This window comes from Musa acuminata, chromosome BXJ2-5 (assembly GCF_036884655.1).
Source record: "Musa acuminata AAA Group cultivar baxijiao chromosome BXJ2-5, Cavendish_Baxijiao_AAA, whole genome shotgun sequence".
In the NCBI taxonomy this organism is placed as follows: Eukaryota; Viridiplantae; Streptophyta; class Magnoliopsida; order Zingiberales; family Musaceae; genus Musa; species Musa acuminata.
In genome coordinates, this window is record NC_088342.1 from 25,164,589 (window position 1) to 25,180,121 (window position 15,533).

The 15,533-nt window shown below is 40.6% G+C and overlaps 2 long non-coding RNA genes across 2 annotated transcripts; both read right to left on the minus strand.

The window, feature by feature from the left end:
• Positions 1–1,566: 1,566 nt before the first annotated feature.
• Positions 1,567–4,155, minus strand: LOC135611738 (uncharacterized). Its single transcript, XR_010486638.1, has 2 exons — positions 3,950–4,155; positions 1,567–1,869 (listed from the first exon to the last, which is right to left on the minus strand). It is a non-coding gene; the product is annotated as an uncharacterized LOC135611738 (long non-coding RNA).
• A 3,974-nt stretch (positions 4,156–8,129) lies between these two features.
• LOC135611739 (uncharacterized) lies at positions 8,130–10,737 on the minus strand. Its single transcript, XR_010486639.1, has 2 exons — positions 10,497–10,737; positions 8,130–8,365 (listed from the first exon to the last, which is right to left on the minus strand). It is a non-coding gene; the product is annotated as an uncharacterized LOC135611739 (long non-coding RNA).
• Positions 10,738–15,533: the final 4,796 nt, after the last annotated feature.

The window sequence follows — 15,533 nt, forward strand, 5'->3', positions numbered from 1 at the left end:
AACAGCATCGAAGTAGGTCGCGCTCCAGATCGCGGCAGCCTGCCCTCATTTCCAGTGACCCTAGGCCTTGGACTAGCCTCTTCAAGGCTCCGGTTGGAAGTCCGGATCTAAGCTTGGAATTCTTTACTCCAGAAGTTCAGGCTGATAAGAAGATTGCTGTATACGAGACTGCTGATTCAGCAGAGCTTATTGAGACATGGTCTATGGCGATTGTTGGCTATGTGGTAGGTTTCAAAACATCTTATTTCCCACTATCATCATTTATCAAAACTCGATGGGGAATATCGTCATTTGATCTTCATATGCTGGAGAACGGATTCTTTGTTTGCAAGCTATACTCTGAAGAAGATTTACAACGGGTCCTCGAAGGATTCTGGACTATTCGCGGCCATCCAATGATTCTACGACGCTGGTCTCCTGATGTCCATTTGGAGTTAGATAGCCTACAGTCTATTCCATTATGGGTATCCTTTCAAGGTCTTCCTCTACATCTTTGGAGTCGACGTTTTATTGCAAAGTTATGCAGCACTCTGGGACAGCCACTCTACATCGACAAAGCAACAACTACTCAGACGAGATTAGCATTTGCACGAGCATGTGTACTGGTTTCTTCCGACGAAGATCTTCCAAATGAGGTTTTCTATCGTGATCTTGACGGGAACACTCGGAAGGTACATGTCTCATATTCCTGGAAGCCACAACGATGTCAGCATTGCTTATCTTTTGGTCATGCAAATGGAGCTTGTCAGCAAACTCCAAAACAAATCACAAAGGTCTATCGACCACGTCAAGCACCTCAGCAACAAAGCGAGTCTTCTCTAATGGCAGTAGCACCGATGGTGGCGAAGACTATTGAGCATTCCGACTCGCAAGGACAGCACCGCGGACAGAAGGACAAATCCAAAACTATATCTCTTCCTATAATGTTGGAGCCTTCCACAACAAAGGTTTTCCTTGGTACTAGTGGACAGGAGAAACATAAGTCAGGAACTTCATCACTTCCAATATCATTGGATCCGTCCATAATAACTCAACAAACTCAGGCCCAAACAAATCTCGCCAGCAAGGATATTCTTCGTCAACAAACTCAGGCCACAACAAACATCGGCAACAAGGATATTCTGTCTCAGCAAACTCATGCCCCAACAAACCTCTCTAGCTAGGCTACTCCAACAAGTACTATCCAGGATATTGTGCTGCAACAATCTTATCGTGCTTCAACAAACCCTGCCAATCAAGACCACATGATTCAAGGTATTTTAAAGTTTAAAAATCTGCAAGCTATAGATGAAGTGGATAAATATAGGAATAAAGTCATAAAAGGTAAGGATATTGTGCGGGAGGAAAATACAAAACCGAAAGATAAGAAAAAGGATGGTACATGTCACGCCCCTCAAAATATCCATGATTTTTAAAATTTTTCATCACAGACCAATCCAGGATCCAAACTAACGTTTGAGGACACTGAAAAACATTCTATTCATATTCACATCCATAAAATCTATGCAGTTTATAATTATATATCACATCACTCAATAATTCACATTTATGGCAACCCAAGCCAACTTGACAAACATGAACAATATTTATAAATCCACAAGCTAAATAATTTATACAATCAGAACTCCAACTATTCACCACAAGTTCATATCATTATAAATTAGGCTTAACATTCAGAAATTCCAAATAAGAGAGATCTCCTAACACTTTGACACGGTATATCCATTTCGGTTCATCGACAACATTTCATTACATACAAAACATACTTATACAACAATATCGTAATAACCAACCAGACTTGCCCATCATTCTGAATAGCTATCCACTGCCTCAGCCCAAATCAAACATCTCGAAGAGTAACAAGCTGACCTGAAAGATTTATATAACAACGGAGTGAGCCAAAAACGGCTCAGCAAGTGACAAAGCATATTCAGAACAAAAGGAACGGATTCAAACGAGTAAGGTATCATAATGCAAGGCAGAATACAAGAATTCTCAAGGATACCATCTCAATAGATACCAAATCATACGTATCATGTCATTCATAACATATTTGATCCATAACGAATGGAGCATAGAGTAATTGAAGCATATCGATGGCAGATAGGACATTTCAGAACATATCAGTTCATAGCAAATGGAGCACAGAGTAATTGGAGCATATCAATGGCAGATAGGACATTTCGGAACATATCAGTTCATAGCAAATGGAGCACAGAGTAATTGGAGTATATCAATGGCAGATAGGACATTTCGGAACATATCAGTTCATAGCAAATGGAGCACAGAGTAATTGGAGCATATCAATGGCAAGTAGGACATATAAGAACATATCAGTTCATAGCAAATGGAGCACAGCGTAATTGGAGCATATCAGAAGCAAAGGAAACATATCAAGCTTATCAATGGCATATAAAATGTTCCGAAGCATATCAACGGCATATGGAACATTTCGAAACAAAATCATCAGGGAATGAAGCTTTTCAGAGCATATCGGTACACATATCGTACAAGAGCTCAAACGTCGTCCTTGACGTTGCAATCATATCAATCTTATCCAGAGTATGAATAGAAACAAACTCACCAGAACTCTGGATGTCATATCAAACACATAGAGGGTGTAGTGGGATCTCAGTCAGAATGTGATTCATCCATTTCTGAATGACCACCTGACAAAAGTCTCCCACGTCTGGGAGCTCCATCCACCCACGTCTAGGTGAAGTCAAAGGGGGCCGGCAGAGCATCGCAGGCTCTAAGCAATATCCCACAAAGCGGGACCCCACAAAGCGGGCAAATAAGCGCATACCAGAATATCCCACAAAGCGGGACCCCACAAAGCGGGCAAATCAGCGCATACCCTTTACCATTTCTGGCAAAGGTCCAGACAATCCCACAAACACCAGAGTACAAAAGGGCAGTACGAACAATAAATAGCATATATCGGAAGCACACGCGGAACAACAAACGTACATGTGCCTTTACGAGTCAAATATGATGCAAGGAACAAATCTCTCACAAATGTATTCAGATTTGGAAACGAAATGAAAGCAAGAGCATTCAAGGATTCCAAACAATCATATATAGCTCAATTCAAATAAGAAGGTTAGATAAATTCAATGTCAAATGAATGAACTGGAATAGGCACATATCGGGAGCAAATGCGGAACAATGGAATATACATGTGCCTATATGGGTCAATACGATATAGCATAAACGTTCCACAATGGTTTTCAAGAATGCAATAATTTTAAGGACAAGAGTATACAAGAACTCAAAGCAGTAATATAAAGCTCAATTGAATAAGAAAGCTAAAGGATATCAACTTCCAAAGGAATGAAACCAGAATATGAGAAATCGACCAAAGCTCGATTTCTGGCAGAATACAAGAGGCACATTGAACAAATGATTCAAACTATCAATCGTGCTCCAATTTACTCAGAAATAATCATTGGATAATACTTTCAGATAAGACAGGCTTCATAGGAATTGAACTGTCCAACAGAGAGAGTTACAAATAATTTGGTAAGCAAGTGTCGTAGAACAAAATCTCTGTTGGCAGAATTCATAATGTCAGATTCAACAGATAACTGGGCAGGTGTTTGGATTCCAAATCTTTCAATCCATATATCAAAGAAAGGTCTACGAGTCTAGTTTCCAATGAAATCAGTTTTGAACAAATCAGAGTTTCCAACAAAGACTTATAGGTAGCTCGGTATCAAAAGGTCAGAATCTCAAAAGTTGCACAGATTCGAATCGTTAAGTTTAAACAGGAGATATAACAAATGCAAGGCTAGAACAATTCAAAGTTCCTCATATTCAAAGCAAATGTAGAGATAAAAATGGTAGTGAGGAAGATCAGGATACTTGCAATAAGACATATCAGAGCAATTATAGGAGAAACGATCAGGGAACTTGCAATAGAAAGGATCGAAACAAGTGGGAAACTTGCCTTTCAAAGATTTCGATCCGAAGATCCAAAGAAGGTGCCAGCCCAAATCCTTCTACTTTTCCTCCATGTCCTCTCTCTGTTTCGTTTTGTGCTCCCGTTTTCTTCCTTTCTTCGCAACTACACCACGTGTCGAACATCGAGCCACAGTCACCTGCTCTCTCTTACTCTCATTCCTTCTTTTTCTTTCCCAAACGCAGCTGCCACAGCCGCCACCGTTGCCGCTGCTACAATCGCAGCCCCTTCCACCGCACTACCTTCCTTCTTCCCTTCTCTCGTTCCTACTCTTTCTCTTTCCCAAAAGCAGCTACTGCACCTACTGTAGCCACCACCGCTGCCGCAGCTACCGCAGCCAACGTCGCAGCCACGGCCGCAGCCACCACACTCGCAGCCTCTTCTTCCTCTGCTACTCCATTTCCTCTCCTACTTCTCTTCCAACTGCAGCTGCCACTGCCGCAGCTGCCACCCCTTCTCCTCTTCCTCTCCTTCCCTTTCTCTTCTTCTTCCTTTCCTTCTCTTCTTTCCCAGCCACAGCTGCAGCTGCCATCACCGCAGCCGCAGCCCCTTCTCCTCTTCCTCTCTTCTTCCTCTCCTTCCCTTTCTCTTCTTCTTCCTTTCCTTTTTCTCTTCCTCTTTCCCTGCCATAGCTGCAGCTGCCACAACCGCAGCCGCAGCTACTTCTTTCCCTTCTCCTCTTCCTTCTCCTTCCTTTCTTCTTCTTCTCTCCCCGCTGCAACTGCTGCAGTCGCGGCCGCAGCCACGGCTGCAACCTCTCCCTCCTCCCCTGCTCATCTTCCTCTTCTTCTTCTCTTCCAGCTGCAGCTGCCATCGCCGCAGCTGCAGCCCCTTCTTCCCCGGCGTCACACACACCCTCTCCTCTGTTTCCTCTGCAGGAAAACAGAGGTATCACACCTCTTTCTCTTCCTCTTCTTCTTCTTCTCCTCTTCCCCTCTTCCCTTTCCTCCCCAAGGCCACACATCTCCTCGCTGCAGCCTTGCCGCAGCTATCTTCTTCTTCTTCTTCTTCTTCTTCTTCTTCTTCTTCTTCCCTTTTCATCCTCAACGCCCCACACATCCTCTCCTCTGTTTCCACCTGCGGGAAACAGAGGTGCTGCAGCCCTGGCTGCTGCAGCTGCCTCTCTTTTCCCTCTTCTTCTCCTTCTCTTCTTCTCCTCTTCCCTTTTCCTCCCCAAAGCCACACACCTCCTCGCTGCAGCCTTGCCGCAGCTATCCTCCTCTCTTCTTCTTCTTCTTCTTCTTCTTCTTCTTCTTCTTCTCTTCTCCCTCTTCTTCCTCTCTTCTTCTCCCCACGCCCCACAGCTCCTCGCTGCAGCCCTCGCTGCAGCCACCTCCTCTTCTTCTTCTTCTCCCTCTTCTTCTTCTTTTCTTCACTCCTCATGCCCCACCGCTCCTCTCTGTTTCTCGAAGAAACAGAGAGTGCGTGGGAGGCGGTGGGATAAAACCGAAATTTTTGGTTTTTCTTTATTTACTTCTTTTTACAACTTAACAGTTTAGTCTTTGAAATTTCTATATTTACATATAGGTCCCCCAATTTACATATAAATCCTTATTAATACATTTTTAAAAGTGGGGGATATTACACTCTCCCCCCCTTAAAAGAAAATTTAGTCCTCTAAATTGGTCATAGCTCAATCGATGAAAAGATGAGGATTATGATTTCTTTATTTCCTCCTCCTACTCTTAAATAATTTCATCAATTCAATACAATTACACAATTTTCCAAGAGTGACCGAAATATTCTCCTTCTTGATTCTCAATAGATGGTAAACCCGACCTTCAATCAATCTTTCAAAAATACTTGCGCACCCTGTAATTAATCAAGCAAATCGTTACTTCAGAAAGTACTCGTTTTTTATGATCACCTGATTCAACTATCCATAATCAATACAAAGCCTCCATGTTCCATCCATCTTTTTAACTAACACCAGAGCACCCCATGATAAAATATTAAGCCAAATAAAATCCTCATTTAATCCTTATAGTTGTTTTTCTAATTCCACTTACTCAAATGATATCATTCTGCAGAGAGGCTTAGATATAGGGATTGTCCCAAGGACCAAATCAAAAGCAAAATCACATTTGGAGGTAATCCAGGCAAGTCATCTTGGGATACATTAGGCAAGGAGATAAAATCATATCCAATACTTTCAAATAAAAGATGGGCTGATCAAATATGCAAAAAGTGATCCTTTGTTATATACCAATCCATACTGGTATGATAGGAAGATAGTCAATCCATAACAAGTATGATATCAAAACTCCAAATCTTTAGGAGAACTAAATCAGCAAAAGTTCAAGTTCTCCAATAAAAATCAGACAAGAGGACCAGATTCATGTTCGTTATCAAAAAAATCTCCAATGGTTGTATTTACATATAGCACATATTGCAATGGTCTAGGTTGCATACCCAAGTGATAAGCAAAATATTACAAATAAAATCGTAGATAGGACCCATGGTCAAACAAATATTTACATTCTTTCATAATCATGCATAATACCTTCGATCACTAATTCAGAAGTTTTAGAATCATATTCAGTGATAGCATACACTCTGATATGGGCAGATTATTTATGAGGCAGTGACTCTTTCTTTTTGTTCAAAGGGCAGTCTTTTATTTTATGATCCAACTTTCTACAAACAAAATATACTCCAATCATCCGAAAACACAAATTTGTTTCATAATTTAACTTATAATTCACACATGATTGAGTCTTTTATGATGACCTCCAATTTCAAATCCAAATGTCTTGATCCTCTTGTTGTTACTTACTGATTCATTTCCAATCATATTTTTATTGGTAAACTTGTTCTTGTTATTCTTGCCATTGATCTTCAAAAATTCTTTTCATTGTTGCCGTCAATAATAAGTCTTTACTTCCAATATAACGTAGCAAAAGAAATCTTTTGATCATTAGAACAATTTTGTATATCAAATATCTTCTCCATTTGCATCATCCATTTTTCTACCACCAATGAAATTAGGTTCATCATGCTTCTGCTGCGCCACTCTGATTCAATATCCCCAATCAATCCTTTCATTCCCCTTAATTAATCAGAAACAAATGATATAGGAGGACCAAATGTCCTCATCATCCCAGATTCCTAAAATGCAGCAAAGAAAATTTCCACCAATCACTATAGTTCATTAGACCTCAATATATTTTGCACGTCAACATATCAAATATTTCAGTAATCCTCAAACAATGCTCTGATACCACCTGTGTCACGCCCCTCAAAATATCCATGATTTTTAAAATTTTTCATCACAGACCAATCCAGGATCCAAACTAATGTTTGAGGATACTGAAAAACATTCTATTCATATTCACATCCATAAAACCTGTGCAGTTTATAATCATATATCACATCACTCAATAATTCACATTTATGGCAACCCAAGCCAACTTGACAAACATGAACAATATTTATAAATCCACAAGCTAAATAATTTATACAATCAGAACTCCAACTATTCACCACAAGTTCATATCATTATAAATTAGGCTTAACATTCAGAAATTTCAAATAAGAGAGATCTCCTAACACTTTGACACAGTATATCCATTTCGGTTCATCGACAACATTTCATTACATACAAAACATACTTATACAACAATATCGTAATAACCAACCAGACTTGCCCATCATTCTGAATAGCTATCCACTACCTCAGCCCAAATCAAACATCTCGAAGAGTAACAAGCTGACCTGAAAGATTTATATAACAACGGAGTGAGCCAAAAACGGCTCAGCAAGTGACAAAGCATATTCAGAACAAAAGGAACGGATTCAAACGAGTAAGGTATCATAATGTAAGGCAGAATACAAGAATTCTCAAGGATACCATCTCAATAGATACCAAATCATACGTATCATGTCATTCATAACATATTTGATCCATAACGAATGGAGCATAGAGTAATTGAAGCATATCGATGGCAGATAGGACATTTCAGAACATCCAATCCAGGATCCAAACTAACGTTTGAGGACACTGAAAACATTCTATTCATATTCACATCCATAAAACCTGTGCAGTTTATAATCATATATCACATCACTCAATAATTCACATTTATGGCAACCCAAGCCAACTTGACAAACATGAACAATATTTATAAATCAACAAGCTAAATAATTTATACAATCAGAACTCCAACTATTCACCACAAGTTCATATCATTATAAATTAGGCTTAACATTCAGAAATTCCAAATAAGAGAGATCTCCTAACACTTTGACACGGTATATCCATTTCGGTTCATCGACAACATTTCATTACATACAAAACATACTTATACAACAATATCGTAATAACCAACCAGACTTGCCCATCATTCTGAATAGCTATCCACTGCCTCAGCCCAAATCAAACATCTCGAAGAGTAACAAGCTGACCTGAAAGATTTATATAACAACGGAGTGAGCCAAAAACGGCTCAGCAAGTGACAAAGCATATTCAGAACAAAAGGAACGGATTCAAACGAGTAAGGTATCATAATGTAAGGCAGAATACAAGAATTCTCAAGGATACCATCTCAATAGATACCAAATCATACGTATCATGTCATTCATAACATATTTGATCCATAACGAATGGAGCATAGAGTAATTGAAGCATATCGATGGCAGATAGGACATTTCAGAACATATCAGTTCATAGCAAATGGAGCACAGAGTAATTGGAGCATATCAATGGCAGATAGGACATTTCGGAACATATCAGTTCATAGCAAATGGAGCACAGAGTAATTGGAGTATATCAATGGCAGATAGGACATTTCGGAACATATCAGTTCATAGCAAATGGAGCACAGAGTAATTGGAGCATATCAATGGCAAGTAGGACATATAAGAACATATCAGTTCATAGCAAATGGAGCACAGCGTAATTGGAGCATATCAGAAGCAAAGGAAACATATCAAGCTTATCAATGGCATATAAAATGTTCCGAAGCATATCAACAGCATATGGAACATTTCGAAACAAAATCATCAGGGAATGAAGCTTTTCAGAGCATATCGGTACACATATCGTACAAGAGCTCAAACGTCGTCCTTGACGTTGCAATCATATCAATCTTATCCAGAGTATGAACAGAAACAAACTCACCAGAACTCTGGATGTCATATCAAACACATAGAGGGTGTAGTGGGATCTCAGTCAGAATGTGATTCATCCATTTCTGAATGACCACCTGACAAAAGTCTCCCACGTCTGGGAGCTCCATCCACCCACGTCTAGGTGAAGTCAAAGGGGGCCGGCAGAGCATCGCAGGCTCTAAGCAATATCCCACAAAGCGGGACCCCACAAAGCGGGCAAATAAGCGCATACCAGAATATCCCACAAAGCGGGACCCCACAAAGCGGGCAAATAAGCGCATACCAGAATATCCCACAAAGCGGGACCCCACAAAGCGGGCAAATCAGCGCATACCCTTTACCATTTCTGGCAAAGGTCCAGACAATCCCACAAACACCAGAGTACAAAAGGTCAGTACGAACAATAAATAGCATATATCGGAAGCATACGCGGAACAACAAACGTACATGTGCCTTTACGAGTCAAATATGATGCAAGGAACAAATCTCTCACAAATGTATTCAGATTTGGAAACGAAATGAAAGCAAGAGCATTCAAGGATTCCAAACAATCATATATAGCTCAATTCAAATAAGAAGGTTAGATAAATTCAATGTCAAATGAATGAACTGGAATAGGCACATATCGGGAGCAAATGCGGAACAATGGAATATACATGTGCCTATATGGGTCAATACGATATAGCATAAACGTTCCACAATGGTTTTCAAGAATGCAATAATTTTAAGGACAAGAGTATACAAGAACTCAAAGCAGTAATATAAAGCTCAATTGAATAAGAAAGCTAAAGGATATCAACTTCTAAAGGAATGAAACCAGAATATGAGAAATCGACCAAAGCTCGATTTCTGGCAGAATACAAGAGGCACATTGAACAAATGATTCAAACTATCAATCGTGCTCCAATTTACTCAGAAATAATCATTGGATAATACTTTCAGATAAGACAGGCTTCATAGGAATTGAACTGTCCAACAGAGAGAGTTACAAATAATTTGGTAAGCAAGTGTCGTAGAACAAAATCTCTGTTGGCAGAATTCATAATGTCAGATTCAACAGATAACTGGGCAGGTGTTTGGATTCCAAATCTTTCAATCCATATATCAAAGAAAAGTCTACGAGTCTAGTTTCCAATGAAATCAGTTTTGAACAAATCAGAGTTTCCAACAAAGACTTATAGGTAGCTCGGTATCAAAAGGTCAGAATCTCAAAAGTTGCACAGATTCGAATCGTTACGTTTAAACAGGAGATATAACAAATGCAAGGCTAGAACAATTCAAAGTTCCTCATATTCAAAGCAAATGTAGAGATAAAAATGGCAGTGAGGAAGATCAGGATACTTGCAATAAGACATATCAGAGCAATTATAGGAGAAACGATCAGGGAACTTGCAATAGAAAGGATCGAAACAAGTGGGAAACTTGCCTTTCAAAGATTTCGATCCGAAGATCCAAAGAAGGTGCCAGCCCAAATCCTTCTACTTTTCCTCCGTGTCCTCTCTCTGTTTCGTTTTGTGCTCCCGTTTTCTTCCTTTCTTCGCAACTACACCACGTGTCGAACATCGAGCCACAGTCACCTGCTCTCTCTTACTCTCATTCCTTCTTTTTCTTTCCCAAACGCAGCTGCCACAGCCGCCGCCGTTGCCGCTGCTACAATCGCAGCCCCTTCCACCGCACTACCTTCCTTCTTCCCTTCTCTCATTCCTACTCTTTCTCTTTCCCAAAAGCAGCTACTGCAGCTACTGTATCCACCACCGCTACCGCAGCTACCGCAGCCAACGTCGCAGCCACGGCCGCAGCCACCACACTCGCAGCCTCTTCTTCCTCTGCTACTCTATTTCCTCTCCTACTTCTCTTCCAACTGCAGTTGCCACTACCGCAGCTGCCACCCCTTCTCCTCTTCCTCTCTTCTTCCTCTCCTTCCCTTTCTCTTCTTCTTCCTTTCCTTCTCTTCTTTCCCAGCCACAGCTGCAGCTGCCATCACCGCAGCCGCAGCCCCTTCTCCTCTTCCTCTCTTCTTCCTCTCCTTCCCTTTCTCTTCTTCTTCCGTTCCTTTTTCTCTTCCTCTTTCCCTGCCATAGCTGCAGCTGCCACAACCGCAGCCGCAGCTACTTCTTTCCCTTCTCCTCTTCCTTCTCCTTCCTTTCTTCTTCTTCTCTCCCCGCTGCAACTGCTGCAGTCGCGGCCGCAGCCACGGCCGCAACCTCTCCCTCCTCCCCTGCTCATCTTCCTCTTCTTCTTCTCTTCCAGCTGCAGCTGCCATCGCCGCAGCTGCAGCCCCTTCTTCCCCGGCGTCACACACACCCTCTCCTCTGTTTCCTCTGCAGGAAAATAGAGGTATCACACCTCTTTCTCTTCCTCTTCTTCTTCTTCTCCTCTTCCCCTCTTCCCTTTTCCTCCCCAAGGCCACACATCTCCTCGCTGCAGCCTTGCCGCAGCTATCTTCTTCTTCTTCTTCTTCCCTTTTCATCCTCAACGCCCCACACATCCTCTCCTCTGTTTCCACCTGCGGGAAACAGAGGTGCTGCAGCCCTGGCTGCTGCAGCTGCCTCTCTTTTCCCTCTTCTTCTCCTTCTCTTCTTCTCCTCTTCCCTTTTCCTCCCCAAAGCCACACACCTCCTCGCTGCAGCCTTGCCGCAGCTATCCTCCTCTCTTCTTCTTCTTCTTCTTCTTCTTCTTCTTCTTCTCTTCTCCTTCTTCTTCCTCTCTTCTTCTCCCCACGCCCCACAGCTCCTCGCTGCAGCCCTCGCTGCAGCCACCTCCTCTTCTTCTTCTTCTCCCTCTTCTTCTTCTTTTCTTCACTCCTCATGCCCCACCGCTCCTCTCTGTTTCTCGAAGAAACAGAGAGTGCGTGGGAGGCGGTGGGATAAAACCGAAATTTTCGGTTTTTCTTTATTTACTTCTTTTTACAACTTAACAGTTTAGTCTTTGAAATTTCTATATTTACATATAAGTCCCCCAATTTACATATAAATCCTTATTAATACATTTTTAAAAGTGGGGGATATTATAGTACAGCCCATCCAAAGTCGTAAGATGAATACCTTACCACCTTTTCATTTTTTTATTACTGATGAAGATAACATGTTGGAATGTTCGCGGACTTAATAAGCCGGAGAAATGTCGGGAGCTCAACAGAATAATCAAGTCTGCCGCATGTGATATTGTTATTCTAGTAGAAACGAAAATTAAACAATCGCGCATTCAAGCTCAAAAGAATTTAATATGGCCGGACGCAGAACTGTTTACCAATGACTCAAATGAAACTTTTGGTAGAATATGGGTCTTATGGCATCCTAACTCTATTAATGCTTGGTTTATTTCTGCTACTGATCAATTCATTCATCTTAAGGTAGAGGACAAAAAGAATGGCTGTCAATTCAATTTCACCGGTATATATGCTTCAAATAGTATGCAAGAAAGAAATACTCTTTGGTTTGACCTGACTAATATTGCAAATGGCTGTCTCAATGTACCTTCGATTGTTCTTGGAGACTTTAATACTGTTCAGTACACAAATGAAAAAGAGGGGGGTAGACAACTTTCAGAAAGCCAGCTTCAAAGTTTTAATGATTACATTGACACTGCAGCTTTGTTTGATATGAAATCTGTGGGTAATTGGCTCTCCTGGAGTAATCAAGGTGCAGCTAACAGAAAAATAATGGCTCGACTTGATAGGTGTTTGATTAATCATGAATGGTTAACAGTTTACCCAGATTCACTTCTTGAGTATGGTGCTCCTTAGTTTTCTGACCATTCTTTAATGTATATACACGCAGACAAAGCGACACCAAGAGGCAAGAAACCGTTTAGATTCTTTAACATGTGGAGTACTCATCCTCAATTTCTTGATGTTATCAGATCTGCTTGGAATGTTAACGTGCATGGATCCCCCCCTTACATCTTATGTCAAAAGCTCAAAGCCTGTAAAGCAGCACTAAATGAGTGAAATACAAATACCTTTGGCAATATTACCACCACAGTTCAATTTTGCAGGAAGGAACTAACATCATTGCAACATGAGTTGCAACTTCAGCCAAATGATGAGAATATTATCTACAAAGAGACAGAAGCTAGAAATAACTTCATGCAAGCCTTAAAACAGGAGGAAAGTTTTGCAAAGCAGAAGTCTCGACAGCATTGGCTTACACTAGGAGATTCCAATACTAAATTTTTCTATGCTTCAATTGCTACTCGAAGGGCTGTTAACCGTATCAGCAAATGCAGAGACAAAGATGATAATCTTATTGAGAATTTAGATGAGGTTAAAGCACACATAGAGCAATTTTTTTATTCCTTACTCAATCAAACTAGGAAAACTAATAACATTTATGTGGAGCCGACTAGAAAACTTGATTCGGAAGCTATTTCAATCCTCAATGCCCCAATTACAGACGACGAAATTGTATGTGTTGTCTTTAGGTCACCAAAGCACAAAAGCCCAGGTCCAGATGGATTTCCAACTGAATTTTACCAAACTGCTTGGTTTATTATTGGAAATGATGTGATCAAGGCTTGCCAACATTTTTTCTCTTCAGGTCAAATTCTTAGAGAGATGAATTGTACTTTTATTTCTTTAATCCCGAAGAATGCAGGGGCAGATTCACTAGAGAACTATCGACTCATATCATTATGCAACTTTATTTACAAGATCATATCCAAAGTATTGGTAAATAGAATGCAAAAGGTAATACACAAGATCATTAGCCCAAATCAAGCTGCTTTCATCAAAGGGAGAAGTATACATTATAACATTTTGCTTGCTAATGACTTGGTCAAAGATTTGCATTCAAAAGCAAGAGGGACAAAAATATGTTTTAAAGCTGATTTACGGAAAGCCTTTGATTCAGTTAATAGGAATTTATCTATAAGATGCTCCTCGATATGAACTTCCCACAGCAATGGGTTAATTGGATTCAATCTTGCCTGGAAACTCCAAAGTTTTCGATACTCTTTAATGGCTCACCTATTGGTTTTTTTGGGAGCACGAATGGCATCCGACAAGGTGATCCACTCTCTCCGTCTCTCTTTACTATTGCGATGGAAGGACTTAACTGTATGTTGGAACATGTAGTCTTAAATGGCAGTATTAAGGTACCCAATGCTGGCTCTATTCATATATCACATATAACATTTGCAGATGATTTACTTATCTTTCTCCTAAATGATCCAACTTCAGTAAAGAACCTGGCTACTATTATGAATGACTTTGGTATGGTTTCTGGACTTCAGTTAAATCATACGAAAAGTAAAGTATATATAAGCCCTTACGTTGAGGATAAGGTCTTTATTGCATAAACTTTGGGGGTTAGTGAGGGAAGCCTGCTGGTTCCTTATTTGGGTCTCCCGCTCATATCCACAAGCATTCACAAAACCCACTGTCAGCCTATCTGTTAGGACTCTAGCTAGGAGAGTCCTAATTGAGAGGGACATTCTGTTAGGACTCTAGCTAGGAGAGTCCTAATTGAAAGGGACACTCTGTTAGGACTAACTAGGAGAGTCCTAATTGAAAGGGACATTCTGTTAGGAAGTTTTTTCTTAGAGAAGAATTAGGAGTTGTAAGGGAATAGGAGTCTTGAGTATGAGTCATATTAGGAGTTGGTTAGAAGTAAGAGTCTTAAGTAGGAGTCCTATTAGGAGTTAGGGTTTAGAAGCCCTATAAATAGCCATGTATTCCTTCTCTTTTCATAAGCAATAGATGAATCTTTTCTGCAGCCTTTGAGCAGCAACTTGGAGGGAGGAACCCCTATAGAGTTCCAAAGAGGCCGATCCCCTAAAGAGATCAAACCCAAGTTTAGAATCTGCAAGGGTTCTAACACCTGGTATCAGAGCAGCGTTCTTGGCATCTCGCTGCCCTTCCATTGCCATCCATCAACCCTCCACAACCATCCAAAGCAATTCCCATAATTGCTTAAAAGATCGTCGCCGAATTCCACCATCATCTCCACCACCGCAGATCAATCTTTGATCTCCACGTGAATTGCAACAGGTTCTGGTTTCCTACCTTACTGCTGCTGCAATTTATTTATCCCTATCCGAAAATCCAAAAAAAAAAAAAAATTTCGTTCCTATATTGCGGCAAATTTTCATCGTAAGTTGCTGAAATTTTTCGACGAGAATTCTGCTATCGCAACTTACACCAATTTTCTTGCTGTTACTGTCGAAATTTTCTTGATAGACATCCTTGTCATCATATAAACTGAGATATTGCTGTCAACTCTCTCCTCAAATCTCTCAAATTTTTGTGGAGATTTCGTCGAGAAACTGCTGTTTCTTCGACGATAATTCTGCTCTTACAAGACAACACAATTCTGTAGCAAACTTTCACTGATTTTTGTCAAACCTATACATGCCTTTAACTCGTCAACAAAAGAGAGACCTTAACATCACAGATTTGGAGTCATATACTATGGCATCTGAGGACGCAATCAATGCTAAATTTGAAGCCTTTGAGGCACGAATG